Source organism: Triturus cristatus, chromosome 11 (assembly GCF_964204655.1).
Source record: "Triturus cristatus chromosome 11, aTriCri1.1, whole genome shotgun sequence".
Classification (NCBI taxonomy): Eukaryota; Metazoa; Chordata; class Amphibia; order Caudata; family Salamandridae; genus Triturus; species Triturus cristatus.
In genome coordinates this window covers 21,333,184-21,360,063 of record NC_140594.1, presented here as the reverse complement: position 1 = coordinate 21,360,063, position 26,880 = coordinate 21,333,184, and the positions used below count along the sequence as shown (strand labels likewise).

Here is a 26,880-nt window from a genome sequence, read left to right as displayed (position 1 = left end):
GGCATTATACCAAGTTTGTTTAAAGGACCGAATCATGGCGTCTCTCCCTATATGTCCCTGTCCATGATACATCCGTGCCATGGCAGACATCATGCTATCAGGCATTACTGGTCTTCCATCTCGATAGACCCACACATGATCTTTCTCTCTTGGTACACATCCTGCTTTTACCCACTGTTTTACCTCTTCCTCTCCTGCTTCTTCCTGCAATTGTCTTACCTCATTCCATGTTCCCACAGTGTTAGTAAACATTGGGAAACACGAAACCAATTATTTTTCCTTTGCCCGATTGATTGAATTCTGATTTTGTGCACAATATTGTGCCATGTCGTTGGCGAATTTGTTTCCAGTGGCAATGTAATCACCACTGCGGCTATGAGCAGCACATTTTACCACAGCCAATCGCCTGGGCAACTGTATTGCCTCCAGCAACTTTCCAACCACTTCAGCATTCTTAATGGGAGTCCCACTTGAGGTCAGGAAACCTCTTTGCAGCCAAATTTGGCCGAAATCATGGACCACCCCGTAGCCATACTGGCTATCAGTTATCACAGTCACTCTCACACTTTTACCAATCTTACATGCTCTGGTCAGGGCGATAAGTTCAGCTACTTGGGCCGACCTTACTCCTTTCAAATAGGATGCTTCCATCACTGCTGCAACTGTACATACTGCATATGCTGCACTTAGCACTCCATCTTCTATTCGTAAACAGGATCCATCAACAAACATGACAATCACTTTCTGGTAAAGGGTCATCTTTTATATCTGGTCGTGGTTTTGTACAAAAATCAAGTACATCCAAACAATCATGATCTGCTTCATCTCTTACCTCCACATGCTCCTCATCGGGAATGTTGAAGGATTCACATTCACGCATCTCACAAGACTCACATTTGTTGCACCCAGAATGACCTTTTCATACTTAGTCAGTCTGCTGTGCGTCATATACTGAGTACGACTCCTTGTTAAAAGAATCGCCACATCATGAGGCACAAACACTTTCACAGAATACCCCATCACAATTCCTTCACTCTGTTCCAAACTTCAACATATAGCAGCTACTGCTTTCAGACACCCAGGAAGGGCTACAGCTACTGGGTCCAACATGGATGAAAAATACGCAATTGGTTTCCTCCGTTTCCATGCTTCTGTACTAGAACAGAGAGTGCACATCCATTTCTCTCACTGCAATACAACTCAAACTCCTTATCATAATCAGGCATACCCAATGCAGGCGCTTCACACAATCCTTCTCTCAATTTCTTGAATGCTGCCAACTCCTCTTTGTTCAAATGAATTGGATCTCTCACATCACTTCTTGTCAGTCGTACCAAAGGTTTTGCAATCAAGGAAAAATTTCCTATCCATTGACGACAATATCCAACCATTCCCAGGAACATTCTCACTTCTCTTTGGGTCATTGGTGTACTCATTCTTTTTATGATCCTGATTCTGTCTATGGTTATTTTCCTGTGTCCTTTCTCAATGCTGTGTCCCAAATATTGGACTTCTCTTTTACAAAATTGTAGTTTAGATGGTGACACTTTTAGCCCTCCATCTGCCAAATGATTTAACAAAACTACCGTGTCTACCTCACAAGCGTCACGGGTTTTCGATGCCACAAGTAGGTCATCGATATACTGGACTAGTACTGAATTTTCAGGCATTTCTAGACTCTCCAAAGACTTCTTCAATAGCTGATTAAATATTGAGGGGCTTTCTGTATATCCCTGTGGAATTCGGCACCACGCCAAAATACGCTCGCCGAAACGAAATGCAAACATTTGCTGGCTGTCATGGTGTAATGGGATGGAAAAGAATGCATGGCATAAATCAATTACTGTGTACCATTCTGCGTCATGAGGAATCTGATATAAAACCACAGATGGATTCGGTACAATGGGACAACATGGTACAACAATTTTGTTTATCTTTCTCAGATCTTGCACTATTCTGAACTTCCCACTAGGCTTTTTCAGTCCCATTATCGGTGAATTACATGGGCTACTCATTATTTCTCTCAATATTCCTTGCCTTATCATTTTCTCAATCACAGGAGTAACTCCTTCGATTATTTCAGGAGTTAATTTATATTGTGGAACATTTGGATAACTTACTCCTTCTTTTACAGTTATCTTTACTGGATCTATATTCCTCATCAATCCTACATCTTCTCCTGTGAAGTCCCAAACTTCTGCTTTTACTGATTGTTTCAATTCTTTTGATAGTTCGTCAGGATTGAATACAGCATTGGCTCCTGTAATCTCTTTTTCTTTATTTGCCAATGTCATCTTATATAGCACATCATCATCAGGTGTTTCAAAGGCTATTCCATCTGGAGTACAAAATATAGTGCAATTCATCTTGCACAATAAATCCCTACTGAACAAATTCACAGGACTAGTGTCACACACTACGAATCTGTGCATTTCAGAAAATGTCCCTATACTAACTTGAACTGGTTCTGTAAGGTAAGTTTTAATCTGTCTGTTGGAGACCCCAACTACTTGGATCGTTTCATCCGAGAGAGGAAGATTCTTAACATCAGCTGATCTAACAGTTGATCGAGTAGCACCAGTGTCCACTAGGAAAGTAATATTTTCATTATTAACTTTTCCATCTTCAAATGGGCCTGTCTGGTCTACTTCTAGAGTTGCGCCAAGTACGCACTCTTCTTCCTCCCTTCGGCACCGTCAATAACCCTCTTCTGAATCGCTTTCATCGCGTTGCAGCCAATACTGCGAAGCAGCGCCAGCGCGTTGTGGCTTATTTACCTGTTCTTCGTTGTAGAACCCATTCTCCTTACTATACTTCTGGCAAGTTTTGTTCTGTGGAAAAGGTGGTTTTGGCACCTGATTCTGTTGTGTTACACCCTGCTGTTGTCGTTGCTGTTGACCACTCACCTCATTCTGCACCTGTGGATTTAATGATGGATTTTGATTGTTAGTACTTGGTGGAAATTTACACTTGGATTTCTAATGCCCTATACTACCGTAGTTATGACATGGAAACTTCTACTTAGCTTCCTCAATATTCCCTTTATTTTTCCCAGGATTAAATCTTTGTTTTGACCCTGCTTGTTCCACTAATTGTGCTTCCTGTCTCTCTGCTACTTTTACCTGTGCCCACATTGCCTTCTCTTTTAGTTTTCGCTGTTTTGCTTCAATTTCATCACTGAAATATTTAGCATGTCTCAATACTTCGTCTATTTTCTTATTCTGCCAATCTCAAGTCAAGTCAAGTTATTCTTTATTCGGTTATTAGTACAAAATAACCATAAAAGTACAAAGACAAAATTACACTTATATAAAAATTACAATTATAGAGCCACATACATTAAAAAACCGAGTAAGTTCAGATCTCAATTGTTTTCCGTAATTTAAAAACATTTTTAAGGAATGAGGAAATAAATACGACAGTTAAAATATTATCCAGTTTCTGTACAGCTAAAAAAGCAGGGCGACAGCGATTAATTTCCATCATTTTTAGCAAAGGAACAACAAACATTTGTCTTGGTCTGGTATAAAATTTACAAAAGAAAAGTATATGCATATCTGGTTGCATTGATAAATCATCGCAGGGACATTTACTCATAATTTTTGACCAATTATTCATAGCTGGAAAGCTGAGTGATCTAAATAGTAGATTAAATCTAAAACGTGTCAATAAAAACCTTTCGTAATCACTCGTTTGTAGCTTTAAATATGGCTGTAAACTATTGCAAATTACAATTTGCTCATGGGCTACTACCGTAGATTTCTTAAACTCTATATTAGCTCTGGTCTCTTGCAAATAGGTCATACATCTATCTTTTCAACATTTCCTAGAAATATTACAGAGAGAGGGCGGATCAGTATAATAATCCCCTAGTCCCAATAGCATGAGAAAATGTTTAATATAATGCAGCCATCTAATTTTCCCACACTTCTCTAAGCCCATTGCATTTCCCATAATCATTCGGTTTAAACCAGATTCATCTGCGGTCCATATTCTATGCCATAAAAGTACTGGTGCAGTTTTTATTGTGTCTTCTAAGTATGGTTCCCCTAGTTCAATATGGCAAGAATATGTTGAGACACTCTGTGGGACGCCCAGGAGATATTTCATAAAATTGTTTTCGACAACTTGTAATATGCTGGCGTTTGCATATCCCCATAGGCCTGCTCCATAAGTGACAATAGCTACACAAGTTGCTTTGTAAACAGTCAATATTTCCTTAATTGGTTTCCTCCCTATTTTCCGACTAAAATTTTTTAAAGCCATGATAGATTTACAATACAACAGTTTCCTTGTCTTAATAGTATTGTTCCATAGCCCGGAGCTATCAATTAAGACCCCTAAATAGGGAAATGTTAAGGTGTCCTCTACTGGGGTAGTTCCAATATAAATTGCTTTTTTCCTCCTCTGTGCACCCGGCCCGCAGTGCATGGTGAATGTCTTAGAACAATTTATGCTTAAATCGAGCTGATTCATAAAATCCGAAAAGGAAGTGACTACTCTTTGCATGGCCTGCGATGTTCTAGCCATTAGTACCGCGTCATCTGCATATAACAGAATTGGGATTGATCTATTTCCTACCATTGGTACGTCCCTACACTCTGTTATCAGAGTCTTTTCCACGTTATTAATATAAAGTGTAAAAAGAAACGGCGCAAGGACACAGCCCTGTCGAACACCCCTTTTGATTGCAAAGGATCTAGTGCATTCACCATTTTTCCCATATCTTACTCGGGCCGATGCTCCTGCATAAAGGTCTCTCAGGAAGTCAATAATCTGCTTATCCACACCCAGTTTGTCCATTACTAACCAAAGTTTACAATGTGTTACTGAGTCGAATGCTGAGGTAAGATCCACAAAAGTTAAAAACATTCGTCCCTCTTTCACTTTGGTATATTTTTCGATTAAAATATGCAAATTCAAACACTGTTCGATAGTACCAAGACCTTTCCTAAAGCCATACTGCAGGTCACTTAAAATATTAGCTTCATCAGCCCATATATGTAACCTATCTAAGATTACCCTTCCTAGAATTTTAATAGTAGAATCCAGGAGTGATATTGGGCGATAACACTTGCAGTTTTCACGGTCACCCTTTTTAAAAATTGGGACTATCAGGGATTCACACCACGATGGGAGGAGGCCTTTTTTCAGAGTGGCATTAAACAAACGTGTAAGGATTGGTGCCCAGAGTTCCTTGTTATTTTTGAATAAGTCAACAGGGACTCCATCAGGGCCTGGTGCTTTTCCCGCCAAACTTGCATCAATACATTTCTGCACCTCTGTTATTGTTATTTTAGGTTCGAGTTGGATACTCCTCTGTACATGGTCTCTCAGTTGATTATCATCATGGGTACTAACCATATGATCCTGTACAATGGAGTACAAATTAGTAAAATATTCGGCCCACTCACTCTCAGTGATTGCTACATCTAGTGGGTCCGTATCACTGAAATTTAAAAAGGGGGCATTGACAACTCTCCAGAATGAGGCAGAATCTTTACTTAACGAGGCGTCACATAAAGCATCCCATGCTTCTAGTTTTAGTGCATTTTTCCTGTTTTTAAGGGTCTGCTTATAGACACTCCTACACTTCCTGATTAGGTCAGCATCCTTCTCAGTGGCATGTATAGCATGCTTTAGCCTTCTGTAAGCCTTCGTACATTCAGAATCAAACCACCTCTTCTTCCTTGTGTTCCCTCCTTTTGTATCAACCCACAATAACTTCCTTGTTTGGGCAATGATCAATGAAAAATTACTAATAAAATCAAAATCATTGGCATTTACATCTGTACATACATAAAATTGAGGCAACATGCTTTTAATGAATTTCTCCTGGAAATCAATGGGGCAAATTTTTGTCCACTTCAGAGCATAGCCATTTTTTCGGACCATAACGATGTCATCTATTATCACTTTAGGTTTGGTCCCACCACGATTTTTCTTACATCCCATGGTTATTTTAAAGCTTAATGGAAAATGATCACTAAGTGGGCAGTCCAGAATTCTATAATTCTGGATCATATCCCTATGTCTAGAGGTCATTAGGGCATAATCAATAGTTGTATTTGCCCCTCTGCCATTAAACGTTGGTAAAAAGGGGATTTCCGGACTAATCAACTTATTTACAAAGTCCAGATCATTTTCAAATATTAATTCATTTAAACAATCCCCTCGTCCAGAATGTTCGAAATGACTAGAGCCAATGTCTCTATCCAGTTTTATCCCACACAGCCCATTCTCACCACTCCTGCATATTTGGCAGTTAAAGTCTCCTACCCAAATAATACAGGTATCCTCTGTCCTCCGCCCAGTTGCCGAAGTGATGTTACTACCTAATAATCTAAAAACATCCATTGGGTCTTCTCCTTGGATGTTATCATAAAAATTAATCAAAATTATGGAAAACCCCTTGTTAACTCTGATCCTTATAATATGATAATATACATTATTAAAAACTAACTCAGTTTTAACTCCTACTAGGAGGTTCGAAACATACGTACACAAACCTCCTTTAGCCCTACCATAAGCTGAGCTGACCGCTGGGGAAAAGAATGTTTTAAATCCATTAACGTGTATAGGTTCAGTTGTCCATGTTTCCTGGAGGCTAATTACATCAAAATTGCCTACCAGTTTTTCCCAGTTTTCATTGCCCACTTTAGACCTCAGTCCTGCAATGTTCCAACTCATAAGGGACCAAGTTTCCCCACTAGATTGATCATCATCTAAATCATTACTACTATCAAGAGGTATTTCCTCACCACAAAATACCTCAATTTGTGGACTATCACTAATAGGGACCGCCTTAGCTGTCTCTGTTTCGGCGGAGGTATTCCGAAGCCCTTGGTCCCTTGTCTTGTGACTTTTGAGAATATTCAAATCAGTGGGTCTGTTGTCTCCCTTGAGTCAGTCAATATCTTCTAGCCCCTGCAGGATCTGAAATCTATTTACTAAGGGGATTTTAAAATTTGGGCTAACATTACCTCTATGTCTAAACCTATAATCCCCAGAATACCAGGTATCATCTCTCCTTAAATCCAATAACGGATAAAAGTAGGTTAGATCTAAAGTATGAATTCTGCCAGTATTATAGTTTGGTTCCCATTGACAGATAAAACTCACAGCTCTTCTGTCCCTCAAGTTTATGATAATACAATCTCCTTGGATATCTTTATGCCTCTGTCCAATCCAGTGTACCCTCCTAACATTTAAAATTTCTACACGAGTTTGTCCAGGCAATGGCCTATTGTGATTCAGCCAATAAATTACCTTATTCTTGAGTTCCTGATAGTTTTCTACCTTTCCGTTACTCAACTCTGGTACCCCGGTCAGCACTACTGTATAGGGTAGTGACTGTGGAGGGAGGTCAATATGTATTTTCTTGTCCTTATCATTCTGTTTATAAATGTTTTGGTCTGCCATTCCCTCCTTCTCATCAAATCCCTTACCTTTCTCTTTTTCAATTCTTTTTTCACCAATATCTATTTTATTCGACATATTTGCCCCCAAAGGTAGAATAAGGGGTGCATCATCCTTCTTACTCCTTTCAGGTAGAGTCGCAGCTGCTGATGTGTGCGGTACATTAATAGCAACATCATCTGTACTGATAGTACTTAATGCAGCTTTAGATTTAATCAATGCACCAAAATGTTCCAAAGTTTCTAGAGTACCTGCCCCTTGCTTTTCTAAGCCCTCAATTTTATCAAAGAGGGTCTTTAATCTTCCTACCACTGGCAATATCAGGGACTTCATTACCTGCTCTATTTTCATCATGAAATCTACCAAATCACTCAATGTAATGGCTTCTTGTAAGGTGGAGTTTTCTTCAATACTATTTAGTGACTTTCTTTTAACTCCATTCTCTTGGCGAGGGGGTAATACAGTTTTCCTATTTTTCCCTTTTGATTTCCCTTTCTTGCGCACAATCTGCGCGACTTTTGTTTTTGGTCTACTCTCCTGTAACTCCTGCAGGGAGGTTACACCAGTTGTCGAACCCATAGTGTTTATATCTTCATTTTCACAAATAATTATCTCCTCCCTGTGATCGGGGACATTATTTGTATTAAATTGTCCCTCACTTGGTTCTAATCTAGGAGTTAGAGACAACCTGTTATCTCGATTCATAAAATCATCAGGAGGTGTGCTTTGTGAAATTACAACACAGTTCGGGTCCTTGACCGGGAAGTCCGCATAAGAGGCCATTAATATAGATTCCTGTGATAATTGCATACTCAGCATAGCGTTGGAGCGATCCTCTATGTCCTGTTGCTGTTGCGCTAACAAACATAGGCTAGGAGGTAATGATAGCCGCCTCTCAGTGCTCTCAATAGCATTGGCGACTACTCCAATTGTTTTTTGCAACATCCTGTCTATTGCTGTTAGACTTGGAAGAGGGGTCTTGGCTGGGGCTTTGGTTTTGACAGATGAGCGAGTAGCCATCCGTGTAGTTTTCCCCATTATTCACAGTCAGCATACGCTCAGTATATACAGTTATCCACTTAGATTATGAGAGCAGCTAAATACCTGTAGTACGGATCAAGGGGGGTGGCCCAGCCCAGCCACGGTCTGCCCCGGACGGCCACAGACGGCCCGCCCTTTGCCCGGGCTTAGCCCAGCGCCCGCCCGCGCGCGTCCCGCGACGCGGAGGGAGCAGCAGACTTTTAAGCGCCTCCGGGCGCGTGGTAGGCGTCACGAACCGCTTGGGCACATGGGAGCGGTAGTTCCCCCTCTGTGGGGCCGCGAGATGAAGTGGCGGCGAGAGGAGCCCAGGCAAACGGCGGTAAGGCTACAGATGAGAAGGGGAGGGCACCAACAGCTTCACAGTGTTCCCTCGCGCACAGTTCTGGTTTCCCGCTCCACCGAGGGAGCAGCAGACTTTTAAGCGCCTCCGGGCGCGTGGTAGGCGTCACGAACCGCATGGGCACCTGGGAGCGGTAGTTCCCCCTCTGTGGGGCCGCGAGATGAAGTGGCGGCGAGAGGAGCCCAGGCAAACGGCGGTAAGGCTACAGATGAGAAGGGGAGGGCACCAACAGCTTCACAGTGTTCCCTCGCGCACAGTTCTGGTTTCCCGCTCCACCGAGGGAGCAGCAGACTTTTAAGCGCCTCCGGGCGCGTGGTAGGCGTCACGAACCGCTTGGGCACCTGGGAGCGGTAGTTCCCCCTCTGTGGGGCCGCGAGATGAAGTGGCGGTGAGAGGAGCCCAGGCAAACGGCGGTAAGGCTACAGATGAGAAGGGGAGGGCACCAACAGCTTCACAGTGTTCCCTCGCGCACAGTTCTGGTTTCCCGCTCCACCGAGGGAGCAGCAGACTTTTAAGCGCCTCCCGGCGCGTGGTAGGCGTCACGAACCGCTTGGGCACCTGGGAGCGGTAGTTCCCCCTCTGTGGGGCCGCGAGATGAAGTGGCGGCGAGAGGAGCCCAGGCAAACGGCGGTAAGGCTACAGATGAGAAGGGGAGGGCACCAACAGCTTCACAGTGTTCCCTCGCGCACAGTTCTGGTTTCCCGCTCCACCGAGGGAGCAGCAGACTTTTAAGCGCCTCCGGGCGCGTGGTAGGCGTCACGAACCGCTTGGGCACCTGGGAGCGGTAGTTCCCCCTCTGTGGGGCCGCGAGATGAAGTGGCGGCGAGAGGAGCCCAGGCAAACGGCGGTAAGGCTACAGATGAGAAGGGGAGGGCACCAACAGCTTCACAGTGTTCCCTCGCGCACAGTTCTGGTTTCCCGCTCCACCGAGGGAGCAGCAGACTTTTAAGCGCCTCCGGGCGCGTGGTAGGCGTCACGAACCGCTTGGGCACCTGGGAGCGGTAGTTCCCCCTCTGTGGGGCCGCGAGATGAAGTGGCGGCGAGAGGAGCCCAGGCAAACGGCGGTAAGGCTACAGATGAGAAGGGGAGGGCACCAACAGCTTCACAGTGTTCCCTCGCGCACAGTTCTGGTTCTGCCAATCTACTGTATGCTGTTTTATCATTTCACTAATTTCTGGACGAAGAACATATACAAACCTGTATACAAAATGACTCAAATCCTTGTCACTCAAATTCTCATCTCCACTGAATTGTTTAAAGGCTAAAATTAACCTCTCATAATAGGCATGTACTGATTCTTTGCTTTTTTGATGTGTTCTGTCAATTTTCACCCAATCTGTCTCCTTAGGGGGTACTTTGTTCTTCAAAAATGCCATAACCTGTTCGTATTTCTTCATTACTTCAGGGTCTGGAGCTCGTGTCTTAGGATCCCTTGGGTATTCCTGTGTTGGCCAATCTATTACTATTTTACATTCTGTCCATAGATCTGCTGGTACAATTATATCAAACAGGCTATTCAAATCAATCCACAATACTTTGGATAATTTCACAAATCTGTCTACCTGTCTATACCACTTGACGGGCTTTTCACGCAGTCGAGGGAAGCCATTCGTAAATGACAAAATATCCTGTCTAGTCCATGGGACATGCACATATCCTCCTCCCGGAATCTCTCTCATAGGGCATTCTGTCACAACCTTCTCTTTCTCTCTGACAGGATAAGCTGAAAACGTTTTGTCTGAAACTTAGTCTCGCTTATGATACCATCTGCTCTTCCATTTGTCCACATCTCCCCATTTTCTCAACAAAATAATTGTATCCTTAATCTGACCTATTCGTCCTGTAGTATTCATGTTTTCAATGTCTTTTTCAGTGAAATCTACTCGATAGGTTTTCTGTAAGGCTTTTACCTTTTCAATATCAATGCCCATTTCATTTGCCACTTCTCCTGATCTTTCATGAAGATTTTTACGCTCTCCATGTTACGCTTTTGCACAGAAATAACAATTCCTCATCTTGGTACGTTTTTAACTTCTCTGTCCGGATAGTTCCCACTATTAATTCTTCCAGTACCATTCGTAATTTAGCTACATCTATTGACTGAGATTCCTTGTCTTTCTTTTGCAAGCTTCTCAACCATTCACTCAACTCCCCTGTAGATGGTCCTACTGGCTTCTCTACATTTCCTTGTCGAAAATCTTTTTGTGTTTCTGACATGGTCTCTATCATTGTTCTACGTTTCTCTGCACAGTTCTGACCTACAAACGGGTTGTTTGAAAAATTCGGTTCAATCATACTCATAGTCTGTCTCCATGGATTCTCACTCTGACTCACTCTTGGTTGTTCAACCGATTTATTACTTTTATAAGGGACTGTCGAACAATGTTCACTGTCTTTTTGCTTGTCAAAAATAGGCATTACTGGACCTATTGTTACTGGTACAGTTACTGCTTCCAAATTCTTAGTCAATTCTCTTATTTTCTCTGTTAATTCTAGGGTTGTTTTTGCTAATTCTGCTGAATTTTCTCCATCCAATTTTCCTCCAGACTTCTTTTCTACCTCTCTAATAGGATTGTTTCTTCCCAAATCTTGGAACTCTGGTTCCGATTTTATGACTCGTAGTGTTTCTTTCATTGGGGCACTTGGAGTTAATATTTCTAGTTCTGGCCGGTATGGTGGTGGATTCTTATAGAACATATCATCAAGAACATCATCCTCGGACTCATTCACTCCCTACCCTTTCGTCTCCACATTATGCCTCTTTTCTACACACTTTCATCCTTCATTCTCTCCTGCAATTCTTACGGCAAACAAACCCTCAGCCATACTCACATTCCGCCACCTTCTCATTCGATCATCATGCGTCTCATGTCCGTACGATCTGCCAAACAAGTACCTATATCCTCTACCATCTCTCTGTCTTTCTCAGTCATGCATTTAGTCTTCCCATTCCGTCAAAGCTTCAAATTGAGTCGGTCTAGGTCTCGGTTCTAAATTCATAATTTTCTCTCTCAAATTTCTCAAAACAGCCAAATTAAATGAACCATGTTCTGGAAAAGCTAATACTCCGTCCTCCTTTGTATACTTAACCCAGTTGTCTAACCAAATACAGGTGTGATATCCATATTTTGCAATCATTAAAGATGCAGGGGTTTTCGGTGGAGGAAGTAACTGTCCTTCCCTATCTTTGACCGGTTTGTCCTTCTTAAACTACTTCTTAATTTTTCTGAACCATGACTTTTTCTCTTTTTCTGGTGGATCGTCATACATTTTCCTTTCTTTTCGTGTCTCACTAGTTTCTCCCTACAACTGTACCGCTATTCTATCCAATCACAGCGCGACTCACACTAACGCACCAATCCAGAGCGTCTACGTCACTGTCACAATTCTCAAATCTCAGCGCGACTCACACTAACGCACCAATAGGGAGCGTTTTACGTCACCCTGTATTCCTCCACGCCTATCGCGACGCACACTAACGCACCAATCTGGAACGTTTTAGGTTTCTGACCGACTGTCCAATCTCAGCGCGGTCGTTCTGACGTCAGCAGCCGCTGCGGCAGCTCCTGCTCCTGTCTACCCCTCCTCCACAAATCTGCTCAGTAAGTTTTTGTTTCAATTTCTACAATTCTGTTAGTAACAACATGAAAACATCTCCATTGTCCGCTTCGCTAACCAAAGAATAGCAATAGCCCTTTCCCACGAGAATTCCGTCTTTCCCAAGAGCAGCGCTTACCTCTGTCCTACTACGGAATCGTTACTTCCGTTGATAAAGTAGCACATCCCTCTACCTTACACTTCTAACAAGCATTAGCTAACCGTTTCTCCAGAATTAAGACACATAGTTGGAGACCCAATGCTCCTGAGAAATAAAACTAGAGTTTCACAATTAACCCGAATGCCTTTACATTCACGCACTTTCACACATGAAAAAGTAGTGCATTCACACAGAATCCTGACTTTCCCGAGAACAGCGAACAGTCTGTCCTACTACAGAATTATGACATATGTTAACAAAGCAGCGCTTACCTCTCCTTTGTCCTTCTAACAAGCTCAGAGAGTACCTATTACCTTTCCAGTGATAAGCGTTATCGGAATGCCCATTGGATCCCTGGTACCTAAGACCAGAATTTCACAGGTAACCTTCGCTATCATACACACTTCTCTCACACAGAAAATGTCTCTAATGGCAACACACGGCGATATCACCAAATCGAACCCAGACAATGCGTCGTGCAACTTCAATCGTTACACGTTTTCTCCTGAGTACCTACAGGATAACAACAATTCCGTCTTTCCCGAGAACAGCGCTTTCCTCTGCTCTACTAAGGAACCGTTACAAACTTCGACTTCCTACATCCCAGAAGCCGTGCAAACAACATAAAACTCAACACGACTCACCATAGAGTGTTAGTACATAAACCAATATCAATAACCAATAATCAATAAGCTATTTACAAGCAATAATCACCAAACCAATAAAAACCATCATCTTGCTACCAGAAAACTGATGCAGCGCTGAACGTCAAATTACCCCTCAGGCACAGACCAACTACCTCGACATTCAATTTGCTCACATTGGTGGGGCCCATAACACCAACATACTTACACTCGGTTGATCTGTTTTCCGAGGGAAAACCTACTCCACAACGCTGGCATGAGAGGAATACCATTACTTCACCTTAAACACATTGACATTAACCTAGATATCCCTCCCATGCGGAGATAGATCATTTAGTTGAGTTGGTATTTGATGATTTACTCCTCTACCTTTGCTCTGTTACTTCTCTCTTAATCTTCTTCTTCAAATAATCGACACAACACATTTGTCAATTAATCAATTATTCTTTATCTAAGAAAAAATTGAAGGAAATGTTAAAATCATCATCAGCATTTCAGAGCATCATATTTACCTATTCTGGCTAACGTCGTCCTCTAAGTCAGTCAGTCAAAGAGAAATTTTCTGCAAAGTTTAGGCCGCAATTCAGTCTCTCATAGATTCAGGATAACAGCTGTCCAGCAGTGTCACCGTCCTCTCCGTCAGCATAACGTCAGGAAATCGAGTTCGTAAAAGAAGAGCGAGCGCATCCATAGGTGGGGAGTAGAGCGTGCGACAACTACCATAAATCCCTACCTACTTTTATAATGAAAATACTAACAAAATTGTATCAAGATTGGGTTTAGAGAGTTCTTATTGGTCACTTTCGACTGGCGATGAGCAGTTCTCAGGGTGTCGATGATGAAGTCATCAAACTTGCTTGTTCCGGCTTTTAAATTGAGCATTGTCTTTTAGTCTTGGACGGGTTCCCGGAATGACCTTGGAGGGTACATGTTCTCCCGGGGTTAGGTCCAGGCCACTGTTGCTGGCGGTGACGCATGTGCACTTCACCCAGAACCTCGTGTTGTCAAGGCAGTCACGTTTAACGTCTCGTTCAGCCATCTTGTATAGGCCGAAATGGTCAACTTAAGCAAAAGAAACACAAAACGTAATTAAAAGATGGAAATGACTAATAAAATGTTATCCCCTTACTAATACCCATATGTGTGTGCATTTATCTAGCAGGAGCAACACTCAGAGAGGTTCATACTTACTAAATAAAGCTCAAAATACAAATACATCACTTAAAGCAACATATAACAAATAATATTCTAATTTTTCTACTATTAATATGCGTACACTAGTTAATTCACAATTAATATAGCCATGCAAAGTGCAATTCCCACGTGTAATTCTCTTGTTAATATAGTTGGTGAGTTATCACATCAAACAGATTAATAATATTACAATTAATTGATTATTCGGATTAATATAAACATGCAGAATGGGGGGGTATACAAAATTTTGTACTATCCGCTCCAGCATAGCAAGGTCATTGGACGGCTCATGGGGTGTTTATGCAAAGAGGATATATTTATTCAAGATGTTTATTCCAGGAATTACTAAAACTGGAGCGTGCAAAGTCACATTGGAGCAAACACCTCCCCAGTTGAGTGGTAAATGGGTGTGCAGTAGGTCTCCACACTGCCAGAACAAAACCATGAGGCTGGAAGTGTCCCCTTGCATGTCGGCGTAGAATAATGTGGTCCCACAACCAATATTCCGACCTATGTCAATAGTGCCATTTGCCCTGAAACATAAGGAAGCAGAAGTTTGTTTCATGACAGTCTGGGGACTTACAGTGCTATATACCCAAGTGTAACGCAAGATGTTTTCCTCCCAGGTGGGTGTACATTTCCCTATTGCATCCGGGCTGACATCAGCGCCATTCCATAAAGAAACGGCCCTACAGGAAAATTCAATGTTGGGATGCCACTGATCATGGGCAAAGATTGACCCTGTCACTCTAAACCTTGGCCTTCAAACACAGTCTGGGGGAAATGGGTTTACAAAATAGTTGTTACACTCAGTTGGTGGGTGATTTACTCAAGCAATATAGATCTAGGACCATCTGGGTCCAATCCATGGTGGTGGAGCGACCTGTCTTTCTTAAGCGTGACATTTCTTCCCTGATGTCCTGCCTATCTGTGAGAATGTATGATACTTTTATTAAAGCGTCATATTTGGTGGCATTAATTAATTAATTTATTTATATTATTTGTAAAGAGCAACTGCCACCTACCAGGTTTCCTGGCGCTATTATATTACTAGGGGGAGGGGATGATTAAAATGTCCCTACAGTGTGACAGTACTCATCAGTGTCGTTCAGTATTAAAAGGTTCTAGGGAAAAGCCAAGTTTTGAGACCCTTTCTAAAATGCATTGGATCGGAGGAGAGTCTCAGGGCATCTGGAAGGGGATTCCAAAGCCGAGCTGCTTCAATCAGGATCACCCGTCCCCCTTGTCTGATGTTTCTAAATTTGGCCACATAGGCAAGATTCGCTAAAGAGGAGCGTAAGCTCCTGTTGGGGATGTATCATTTTATCCTCTTTGGCAGAGGGATCAGACAAAATCCATGTAAAGATTTAAAAACAATAAAAAGGGATTTAAAAATTATTCTTTGTCTTAATGGTAGCCAGTGCAAGCCTCTCAGAGACAGGGATACTGAAGATCTTCTAGGTCTGTTCAGGGCCAGTTTGGCCGCTGCGTCTTGAACTCTGTGAAGCCGATTGAGCAGGTATTCCAGAGGTCCTAACAGCAGGGCGTTACAGTAACCTAGCCTGCTTAGGATCACACTACGAACTACCAATGCTGTAGATGAGAGAGGAAGTAATGGGAGAATCTTACATAGTGCTCTGATTAAAGAAATGCAGGTCCCTCCCGTCTTATTTACATGAGATTCGAAGCTAAGCTTCCATTAAAAATTACTCCTACATTTCTGGCAGCCTCTGACGGTGATGGGAGCTTGTAAGAGGGAGCTGGCCAGAAGTATGAAGGAAGTAATGCTGGATTCGAGCCAGCCTGTAATATCATTCATGGAAGGCATCAATTGTCATCCTTTGATTTCCTTTCAGTGACAGAATTAGTTGAGTGTCATCTGCATAATTTACCAAGCTGACATTGTGCGAATTAATAAGTGAAATCAAAGGCCTCAAATAAATATTGAAAAGTATTGGACTAGTTGATGACCCTTGTGGGACTCCATGTTTGATGGGCTTATACTCATAGGAGGGGAACAACCTTTACAACGCAACTTTTACAACGCACTACACTTACAACGCATTTTTTACAACGCAAAATCCATTACAACGCATGACATTACAACGCATGACACTACAACGCATGACACTACAACGCATTTTTAAAAACTACCTTTACAACGCATTCCATTACAACGCATACTACCATTACAACGCATACCATTACAACGCATAATATTACACTACACTATCCAACACTTACCCTACTGTTGCACCCCCTGGAGTTAGAATAGTAATTTTTACCCCTATACTATCCAACACTTACCCTACTGTTGCACCCCCTGGAGTTAGAATAGTAATTTTTACCCCTATACTATCCAACACTTACCCTACTGTTGCACCCCCTGGAGTTAGAATAGTAATTTTTACCCCTATACTATCCAACACTTACTCTACTGTTGCACCCCCTGGAGTTAGAATAGTAATGTTTACCCCTATACTATCCAACACTTACCCTACTGTTGCACCCCCTGGAGTTAGAATAGTAATTTTTACCCCTATACTATCCAACACTTACCCTACTGTTGCACCCCCTAGAGTTAGAATAGTAATTTTTACCCCTATACTATCCAACACTTACCCTACTGTTGCACCCCCTGGAGTTAGAATAGTAATTTTTACCCCTATACTATCCAACACTTACCCTACTGTTGCACCCCCTGGAGTTAGAATAGTAATTTTTACCCCTATACTATCCAACACTTACCCTACTGTTGCATCCCCTGGAGTTAGAATAGTAATTTTTACCCCTATACTATCCAACACTTACCCTACTGTTGCACCCCCTGGAGTTAGAATAGTAATTTGTACCCCTATACTATCCAACACTTACCCTACTGTTGCACCCCCTGGAGTTAGATTAGTAATTTTTACCCCTATACTATCCAACACTTTCCCTACTGTTGCACCCCCTGGAGTTAGAATAGTAATTTTTACCCCTATACTATCCAACACTTACCCTACTGTTGCACCCCCTGGAGTTAGAAAAGTAATTTTTACCCCTATACTATCTAATACTTACCTTAAATGCAATTTATTTATTTTTGTTTTTTTTGTTTTTTTTGAAACCGTTTATTACAATCTCAAATATATACAGGTATGGGCCTACAACCTTCCGGCCGGCCGCTAAAATGACAGAAATAAATGACATATATACAATAAGGCACTTGGCGTTACAGAGACGCTAAAGCAGGAGGTATCAGCAACGTGGGCCACATGACTCTGAGCCCACAATACGGTTTCGTTTTATACAACACAACAACATAAAACCACACCCGCAAGGCAACCCGAGAGCGAAAGTGACAACATACGCTCCTCAAATGGGGGGACCCCAACCATACACTAAAATCGAAGGAGGGGAAGGGGAATAGGTCTGGGACTGGGAAAACACTGTGCCCGGGATTGAGGGAGGGGGTCATCTAGGGGGACGGAGCTGGTGAAGAGGGAGGCAACAATGGCGGCTCGCAAATACGCCCGCGGTAGGCGTTCCAGGGGCCCCACACCTTCAGCCACGCCCCAGGCTTACCCCGCGCCACATACACCACCTTCTCTCGGAACATGCACCAATCCATGTGTTCTTTCCAGGCCGACACTGCCGGGGGCCTCTGGGATCCCCACAGTTGAGCGATGTCACGTTTAGCAATCATATAACCCTGCGTCACCCATCGCGTCTGCGGAACCGAGTAGTCAGTCGGTTCCCACACATTCAGCAGGCATCTCCTCGCTTCAGGCACCAGCACGACATGCGTAACCGCTCGCAGGACCTCATGCACACCACGCCAGAATCGCTCCACCCTCGGACATTCCCACAGAATATGTAAAAAAGTCGCCAATGCACCGCACCCACGCTTACACAGTCCATCCTCGGCATAGCCCATACGCAGAAGCCCTGGCCCCGTCATGTACACCCGGTGAAGTATCTTAAGCTTGACGAAGCGAAGGCGAGCCGGGATGGCCACCTCCTTCGGGGAGGCCACCGCGGAAATCCAGTCCTCGTCGTCCAGCTCCAACCCATCGGCAACCCAAGCCTCGCGGAGCCCAGTCAGTAAGCCCGAGCGGTCATTAATCAACTTCTTGTAGATGAGGGAGATCGTGCTGTCCGGAACGTGGCCATCTAGCACTCTATCCTCCAGTGGGGAGGACTCCGGGATGGCGGCCACGTCTGGGAAGACAGAACCCAGTGCGTGACGGACCTGCAGGTATCGAAAGTATTCACTGCCCTGCAGCTGAAACTCCGCCTGCAGTGTCTCGAATGTTTTGAATCCTCCCCTCGTCCAGAGGTCCCCCACTGTACTAATGCCTATCGTGTCCCACCTATCGAAGCCCTTCGAGGTCCATAGGGAGCCCAACCTCTCAGACGCATACAACGGTGACGCCCGGGTCAAACGGTCCTTCCATCCCATAGCTGCATTGGCCGCGTGCCATACTCGCACCATGACACGCGTGGGTCCCGTCAGGCGGGAATCGGGCACGCTAGTGTAGAGCGCTCGATTGTAATCGCCACCGGGCAGGAGCATCTTGTCCATTTCAAATGCCGGGTTTAAGGCGGGCCCGTAGAGGCCGTGATTAATTGCAGCTAATTGGGAGGCCCAGTAATACCGCTTAATATCCGGGAGGGCAATCCCTCCGTCATACCACGGGAGCGTCAACTTTGCCAGGGCTATACGCGGCCTCCCGTCCCAGAACAGGCGGCGCTGCAAACTCTCCACCTCACGGAAGTAACGCGCCGGGACCAGGTCCATCGAGTTCTGGAGGGCGTACAGAAAGCGCGGTAATGACATCATCTTGAACAATGCCGCCCGGCCGAGCGGCGAAAGCGGCAAGCGCCGCCAGCGCGCGACGTCCTCCTTCAAGCGCTGGAGGGGGGGAAGCAAATTCCGCTCGTAGCGGGCCACTGGGTCCAGCGTAATATAGACGCCCAGGTAACGAAACCCCTGCGAGGCAATCTGGATCGAGCAGCCCCGCGGGAGAACAGGAGCCTCCCCGGAAAGCACATAGACACAGGATTTAGCCCAGTTGATGACAAGACCTGAGTTACGGCCGAAGGAGCGCAGAACATCGACCAGGACAATCAGTGATTTACGCGGGGAGGCTAAGTACAACAGGATGTCGTCGGCGTAGAGGGACACGCGGTCCTCATACTCAGGGGTCCAACGGAGACCACGGATAGAAGGGTGCCACCGCAGCCACTCCGCCAGGGGTTCCAAGGCCAGTGCAAACAGGAGCGGCGACAGGGGGCAACCCTGTCGCGTGCCCCGTCCCAGCACGAATGGGGCCGAGACTCGACCATTCACCACCACCTGCGCCAATGGGTCAGAGTACAACAATTTGACCCAGCTGATGAATCCCGGGCCAAATCCAAATTTCGCCAACATCGCCCAGATGTACGGCCACTCGAGCGTGTCAAACGCCATGGTGGCGTCCAAGGACGCCAAGATGGCCGGCTCCCGCACGAATGGAACACGCGCGAGCACCCCGTGCAAGCGCCGCAGGTTAAGGGCCGTGTTGCGATGGGGAATAAAGCCGGACTGGTCTTGGTGGACCAGATCGCCCACCACGCCGACCAGCCGGTTGGCAAGCACCTTGGCGAGGATTTTAGGCTCCGCATTCAAGAGCGAGATCGGCCGATAGGATGTAACCCGGTCTCGCGGTCTCCCCTCCTTGTGGATAACCACGATGGTAGCTAGACGCTGGTCCGGCGGGAGGGAGCCCCGCGAGTGGGCCGCAAGGAACATCGCGCGGAGGTGAGGTGCCAGTACATCCGGTCGCAGCTTGTACAATTCGATAGGAAGGCCATTCGGGCCCATGGCCTTGCCCGAGGCGACCGAGCGTATGGCGAGGGCGATTTCATCCGAGGTGGGAGCGGCATCCAACGAATCCCTGTCCTCCACTGAAAGCGAGGGCAGCGCGATGTCCCGCAGCAGGGCATGGGAATCCTCCTCCGAGCAGGGAGAGACCGGAGAATATACCTCGCGGAAATAATCCGCGAAGCAAGAAACAATGCCTTCCGGCTCAGTAATTCGTACACCATCCATCCTCTCAATCAGCGGGACCACACGACTAGCTCTCTCCTTCTTATCCAACCACGCAATCAGTTTGCCAGCCTTATCACCCACATCGTACAGTCGCCCCTGTTGCTCTCTGCTAAGGCCCCTGGCCGCCTCCGTGACGAGGGCCCTATAGGCCGCCTGTTTAAGGTGTAGAACATGCAGCGCCGCGTCAGTCACCCCACTCCCCAGACCACCCTCCAATTCAGTAATTTCGGCCTCCACCCGGGTCACCTCCTCCTGTGCGCGTCTGCGGGCATGGGAGATAAAGGAGAGGGCCTCCCCTCTGAGAACTGTTTTAAAGGCTTCCCACAGGGAGATAGCCGACGGAACGGACCCCACATTCTCCTCAAAATACCGTTGCAATGATTTAATCAGGTCAGCACGAATAGTGGGGTCACGCAGGTACCAAGCATTGATTGGGGCTACCCTGCCCTCTCCCCTCGGGAAGACATCCAAGTGCAATAGGAGTGGGCAATGATCTGAAATACCCCGCGCCAGATGGCGCACCTCTCCCACCCTCCCAGCATAAGCCGCAGGGACAAGGACATAATCAAGCCGCGAGAGGCTACCATGGGCACCCGAATGGAAGGTGTACTGCAGCTGGGTGGGATGCTTTAAACGCCAGCAGTCCACCAATCCCAGTGTGTCTAAAAGGCCCGCTAACCACGCCTGTGCCCGGGGGAGGTCCCTAGGGGGATGACGATCCATAGTCCCAGAAGCCACCGCATTGAAATCCCCCCCTACCACCAGAAGCCCCCCGGGAGGTCAAGGAGGAGGCGCCCCAGATCTGCAAAGGTGGTGGACTGTAGCCCCGGTGGGACGTACACAGAGACAAAGACAACTACCTTGCCCTCCATCCTCCCCACCAAGACAGTGTAGCGTCCCCTCTCATCATGGCGCACCTCGTCTATTTCTAGCGGGAGCGAGGTCTTGATCATAATGCCCACCCCCCGTGAGCCTGATGTGAAGCCCGAGTGGGCCACCAAGCGAAAGCCACGGCGATTCATGGCACAAAAGGAGTTACCAATAAGGTGTGTCTCCTGCAGAAAGACCACATCAGGCGAAATCCGTTTCAGATACTGCAGGACCACACCCCGCTTGATCCTATCACCCAGTCCGTTAACATTCCAGGACAACAATGTCAAATCCCTACCCCCCATCACATAACGAAGCCATCAGTTGTCCCCCCCAGAGCATCTCAAAAACAACAATACAATAACGGGTTTGCCTTGCGGTAGAAACGAACCACACCCCACCCCAACCCACCCAACCCAACAGAACTCCCCCCACCCTGCACCCCTGCATGAGCCCAAACAGCCCCCCCAAAGTGCAGTGTGCCTGTCGCCCCATAGATAAGAAAACTAACTAGTCCCCCAGAGGAGGAGGGAGATCCCCCAAGAGACCCCACACGACCTCCACAGGAGGGGAACTTACCCTAACAGTCAATAGTGACAACAACGCAGTCCAGAGCAAGGCCTACCATTAGTCCCTCAGTCCTGATCCGGCGGGCCCTCCCCACCAACCGCACCCCCCCCACCCCCCGGCCCCGATCTCCGGGCAAAGTGTCTAGCCAGTCCCCGGCCACCTCGGGTCGATCAAAAAAGTGCGTGTGGCCATCCACCTCCACTCTCAGCTTAGCTGGAAAAAGCATCGCATATTTGAGATTCAGGTCCCTTAGGCGACGTTTAACACCAAGAAAGCTCAGTCTCTGCTTTTGGACTGCCGGAGTGAAGTCAGGATAGAAATTGATGTCCATATTGTCAAGTTTGACCGGCCCTTGTAGCCTGGAAGTCTGTAGGATAGCGTCTCTGTCCCGAAAATTGAAGATCCGGGCGATGAGAGGCCTCGGAGGGGCTCCAACCTTAGGCCTACCCCCGGGGACCCTGTGGGCACGCTCCACCGCAAAGAATTTACTCAGCCCCCGAGGCTGGAGATGGGTGAGAACCAGGTCCTCAACAAATAGATCCGCCGCCTCCGCCTCGCGTCCCTCCGGCACCCCGATAATGCGAACGTTGTTCCTCCGGGCCCGACCCTCGGAATCCTCCAGCCGACGATTCATCAGGGCGCTCGCCTGGCCAAGCCTGCGCACCTCCTGTTGGAGGGCCGCCACGTCCGTTGTGAGGCCCGTGGTAGAGTGGGCCAAAGAGTCGACCCGGTCGTTGGTTTTAGACAAATCAGCCCTCACGAGGCCCACGTCCACGAGGACCGAGTCAATCTTCTGCGCCAGAGTGTCGAAGCGCTGGTCCACCGAGGCCTTCATCTCGGCGATGGCGCCCATGACGTCTCGGAGGGTCAGGTCCGTGGGCAGAGCGGAAGCATCAGTCGGGCCCGTAGGGGACCTACGCGGCGCCTCTGGGGATCCCTTCTGGAGGGTGGAGCGGTCCATACTGTTGGATTGCTGGGCCGCGCCACGGCGGGTCGATTTTATCTTAGCCCGATCGCCATCTTGTTTTGTGGACATGGTTTCGATCCCCAAGACGAGTCAGTCTCCTCAAGAAAGGGGGGGGCCGACAATCCAGTTCAAGGGGTCCAGGGGGGAGCGACCACCGCTCCGCAGGACGGACCGCAGCTGGCGGACCGGCAGGGCACCCCAGCGAGACCACACCACCGCACACCGCCCCGCAACCCAACCTCGCCTGGCAGCAAGGAGGGCGCAAAAGCGAAAGTGAAAGTGCAGGGTACGCGAGTCACCCAGCCTTGCCCGCCGCTGTTGTTCACTTTGTGTCCGGATCGCCCCACAACTCCAGTACGGGGGGCCCGTGTGGAGAAGGCCGCAAACCTCAATCGATGCTCCTGCCGGTGTCCGAGGTCCGATTTAAAAACGGAAAACGGGCGTCACCTCTGCTCGGGCTCACAAATACAGTCCCCTCAACTGGGACAGGATTCTGTCAGGATTTATGCAGGAGGTCGCGGAGGTCCTCGGGAGCCTCGCACCTACGCGGCCATCTTGGTTGCGCGCTAGGCTCCTCCCTTAAATGCAATTTAATATTATGCGTTGTAATGGTATGCGTTGTAAAGGTAGTATGCGTTGTAATGGAAATGCGTTGTAAAGGTAGTTTTTAAAAATGCGTTGTAGTGTCATGCGTTGTAATGGAATGCGTTGTAATGGATTTTGCGTTGTAAAAAATGCGTTGTAAGTGCATGCGTTGTAAAAGTGTGCGTTGTAACGACATACATCCCTCATAGGAAAAAGGGGGAAGGGACGCTGCCGGCTGTTTCTCTGTCAGAGAGGAGAGCAGCCGCTTTGCTACCATAATCCTGACTCCAGTCGAGGACAGCCTGGCCAATGGAATATTTGGCAAAGCAATGGAAAAGGTTCTACCGCCTGTTCCTTCCAAACCTTGTGAGGTGGAGGGTGCAAAGGCTCGAACGTCATCCTCTGTCAAACATTCAAAGTGTTCTAGTTCACTTATCTGCTTCGGATGTTGCCTGCAGCATCAGCTTGGATAGCACTGTCTCTTAAAGAGGCCTGGGTTGGAAGAGTAGTTTCAATACCATCATTAATGTTATTAATTTTTTCCTCAAAAACCCCACGAGGTTGTCACATAAGTCCTGAAATGCGGGTGTAGAGTGGTTCAGGAAGTCTGGATTTGACAGTTCACGCATTATTTTGAACACTTTTTTGTGCAGTTGGGTGCAGCCAAGATAGCGCTAGAATAGTCTTCCCCTTTTGCTTTCTTTATTTCAGTCTCATACATCTGTAGAGAGTCTTTTAGAGCTGTTTTGTCCTCTTCTCTATAAAACGTACATCATTTTCTCTCTGCATGTTTACAGCTCATTTTTAAATCTTTAAGTTAAGGTACTCTACCAGGGAGCCAGAGGTCCCTATGACATTTTCATTCCTTTGAGGGGGTGACCCGGTCTAAAGTGGCCTGACACTATTTTCTAGGTCTAAGTAGTTTTCCTCCTCTGATCTGGCCAAGTCAGTAGAAGAGGGGAGGTTAAACACAGGCTTATCCCTAGGCTGTTTGAGAGGTTTATTCCATACTCTGCCACGACAACTAGCAGCGGATTGGTCCTTTTCAGAGCTAATTCTTTTCCTCATAAGGAAGAGGTCACTAAAAAGTGATCTGCCCGACAGAGGGGTAAAATATTTCCCATAATGTCAAGATCTTGAGCAGAAAAAATAAAGTCCTGGATGTGCCCCTCCTGAAGAGTCGTGCTCGGCACTATCTGTTGCAGTCCTAAACTATCACAAGACCTAAGAAGATCTCTCATCGCAGGGCCAGGCTCCCCCTCTGACTGCAAGTTAAAGTCACACAAAATAAGGAATCTTGAGCAGGCCACGGCCATATTACCCCAAATGTTGATGAGGGATTGTAAATGAGAGCTTGAGGGGCCTGGAGGAGGACAGCACAAAATACCTGAGACTAGATACCCCTGCTATCTTTTAGGGAAATAACCAAAAGCTCAGGGCCCACAATTTCATCTGGACTTATTGGAACCAAGTCCCGCTTATCTTCGTAGATCAATCCCTCTCCACCTCCCCTCTTCTGAACATGTGGTTTATGAAAGATCTTATATCCGGGTGGGCGGGCTAAGCCTAAATCGACATCTGAGTCAGTGTCGCAATACGGACTGCAACAGTGACTCCCACTGTGCCGCTATGGGGGTCGCCCTGAGCCCTAATGTTTCCTCCCTCTGGAGGGCGACGCCCTCTGCCTTTGCCCAGACCAGGAAGGAGCCGCGCCACGCCTTCACATGTGGAGGGGCGTCTGCCTTCCAGCGCTTAGTGAGAAGTCGCTTCGCCACCACTAACCCCAGATCAAGAAATCTAGAGGTGACTTTTGTAGAGGGTGTTCTGTGAAATAGATGTAGCAAGTGGGATGACCACTCGAAGGGAATATCACGTCCTGTACATTCGCGGAGCGCGTCTCGTACCGCCTGCCAGAAGACGCCCAAGACGGGGCAGCTCCACAACATGTGGATCAGATCCACGTCCAGTTCCGCGCAACGGGGGCAGCAAGCATCTGCGCAACGAAAGTATCTGTTAATGGAGGCGGGCGTAAGGTATGCCCGGTGTAAAATGAAGAATTGGATTTGTCCAAAACGCATGTTTCGGGGAACCCTTCTCGGACCCTGTAGTACCCTATCCCACTCCTTGTCGGTCAGGGGACGGTCTAAATCCGCCGCCCACTTTCCCCGCAGTGATGCCAGGCTCACTGCCGTGTGCGCACGTAAGGCCGACGCAAACCACCTGACCAGGCGTCTCCCACGCCCCATCACATGAAGGTACTGTATCACTAAATGCTGTTCTGGCTCCTCATTTAGGTCTCCCCACCGCTCCGCCAGTGTTTCCACCAAGGCCCGGTGTCAAAGAAACTGACCAGGGGCCAATCCCGTTTTCTCCGCTAGAGTGGCAAACGAGAGAAGGGCCCCATCCCGGTAAAGGTCTGCTACAGTGCACACGTCCACTGCGTTCCAGTCTTCCAGCTCCGAAACCCCAAGTATTCCGTGCCCACCAGGTGAGCCCTCCAACGGAATGGCCGGTGCATAAGGGGTCCCGGACCGGGTGAGAAGAAGACACCGGCGAAAACATTTATAGGCCACTGCCAGCAGGAGTGGTGTCGGACTCTCCAGCTCTGCCGCCGGGTGAAAGTGCCCGAGAAGGTTAGTCAGCGAGAGAGAGGGGGTCGTCGCAGTTGCGGTGTCTTCGCGGCCTCTATCTGCCAACCAGCGTGCTATTCATTGAAGCTGCGCCGCTAGATAGTAATGCTCAAAACATGGCATGGCAAGTCCCCCCTGCCCAACGGGGAGATACAATTTGGGCAGCGCGACCCTGTGCCGAGCAGCACCCCAAATAAAGTCTCGGAGGGAGTGCGTCAAGCCCATGAAAAAGGATACCGGGACTCATTCCACACCTTCATGTTGCAGCCTTTAATAAAATGCCCAAACCTCTTACAATAATGACATGCCTAATCCCTTCTGAGAGGACCCATCACACCTCTTTCTACTACTACATTCCTGTGCCCTTACATTGTTCTGCTGCTGTGGGCACTGCCACTGGGCGGGCCCTGGGAATGTTCCCACAGGCATTGCTGTCATCTGAGTGGCCGCTGCCACTACAGCACCTTCCATTGCTCCTTCTTCGCTAGCTTCTGCTGCACCAACGTGGCGCTACTTCTAGTTTATTCTTTTCATTTTCTCGCTTTTCCAGGGCTTGGCTTCCGGTGCCACTATCTTATCTAAGCTGTCCTGCACGTAAGGAGGCAACCCTTTCTTGACTACATTATAAAACAGAACAGTATTACTTTCTGTCACTTCCCAGCCCTGATCCACTACCTGGGTACACTTTTCTTTCATCATATTGATATATTGAGAAGGATCTTCGTTTGGATGCATAGACTGAGTCATGAGGGATCCGCTGTCTCACCTTTCGGGTACATTTTCCTCA

The 26,880-nt window shown here is 46.8% G+C and overlaps 1 long non-coding RNA gene across 1 annotated transcript in view; it reads right to left on the bottom strand.

Annotated features, from left to right (window-relative positions):
- Positions 1-2,836: 2,836 nt before the first annotated feature.
- LOC146783171 (uncharacterized) overlaps positions 2,837-26,880 on the bottom strand; it is a 39,429-nt gene continuing 15,385 nt past the window's right edge. Inside the window, exons 2-3 of the long non-coding RNA XR_014970455.1 lie at positions 13,714-14,263; positions 2,837-2,918 (exon numbers count right to left, since the gene is read on the bottom strand). This is a non-coding gene — a long non-coding RNA (uncharacterized LOC146783171). The remainder of the gene's footprint in view (positions 2,919-13,713; positions 14,264-26,880) is intronic.